At 39.0% G+C, this 1,148-nt stretch overlaps 1 non-coding gene across 1 annotated transcript; it reads right to left on the bottom strand.

Moving 5' to 3' along the window:
* Window positions 1-714: 714 nt before the first annotated feature.
* On the bottom strand, window positions 715-822 carry LOC127742641 (small nucleolar RNA R71). The gene has a single exon (XR_008003991.1). It is a non-coding gene; the product is annotated as a small nucleolar RNA R71 (small nucleolar RNA).
* Between the last annotated feature and the right edge of the window lie 326 nt (window positions 823-1,148).

Here is a 1,148-nt window from a genome sequence, read left to right as displayed (position 1 = left end):
TTCTATTTATGGACTAACACTATTCCTCAATGAACAATTCGAACTCCATCTCTTTTGATAAGTCGAATTCTTCTACCTCTTCCTTCTATTTTTCTTTTCCTCTGACACCTCAAGGAATCTCTATACTGTGACATAGAGGATTCAATATTTTCTTGTTCTCTTCTCTTTTATATGAGCAGGAGCAAAGACAAAAGCATTCTTGTTGATGCTGACCCTGAACTTGAAAGGACCTTGAAGTGAAAGCTAAGAGAAGCTAAAGCACAACTCTCTGTAGAGGACCTAACAGAAATCTTCAAACAAGAGGAAGACATGGCAGCCGAAAACAACAACAATGCCAACAATGCAAGGAAGGTGCTGGGTGACTTTACTGCACCTACTCCCGACTTCTATGGGAGAAGCATCTCTATCCCTGCCATTGGAGCAAACAACTTTGAGCTTAAGCCTCAATTAGTTTCTCTAATGCAACAGAATTGCAAGTTCCATGGACTTCCATTGGAAGATCCTCATCAGTTTTTAGCTGAATTCTTGCAAATCTGTGACACTGTCAAGACCAATGGGGTTGATCCTGAGGTCTATAGACTTATGCTATTCCCTTTTGCTGTAAGAGACAGAGCTAGGATATGGTTGGACTCACAACCTAAAGAAAGCCTGACCTCTTGGGAAAAGCTAGTCAATGCCTTCTTGGCAAAGTTCTTTTCACCTCAAAAATTGAGTAAGCTTAGAGTGGAAGTCCAAATCTTCAGACAGAAGGAAGGTGAATCCCTCTATGAAGCTTGGGAAAGATACAAATAATTGATTAGAAAATGTCCTTCTGACATGCTTTCTGAATGGAGCATCATAGGTATCTTCTATGATGGTCTGTCTGAACTGTCCAAGATGTCATTAGACAGCTCTGCTGGAGGATCTCTGATGAGCGGATAATTTGTACGCTTTTTGGCATTGTTTTTAGTATGTTTTTAGTATGATCTAGTTAGTTTTTAGTATATTTTTATTAGTTTTTAGTTAAAATTCACTCTTCTGGACTTTACTATGAGTTTGTGTGTTTTTCTTTGATTTCAGGTATTTTCTGGCTGAAATTGAGGGACCTGAGCAAAAATCTGATTCAGAGACTAAAAAGGACTGCAGATGCTGTTGGATTCTGACCTCCT

Source organism: Arachis duranensis, chromosome 1, assembly GCF_000817695.3.
Source record: "Arachis duranensis cultivar V14167 chromosome 1, aradu.V14167.gnm2.J7QH, whole genome shotgun sequence".
NCBI classification, from domain to species: Eukaryota; Viridiplantae; Streptophyta; class Magnoliopsida; order Fabales; family Fabaceae; genus Arachis; species Arachis duranensis.
Note: the sequence above shows the minus strand (reverse complement) of the source record. Positions and strands in the feature narration are given on the sequence as shown.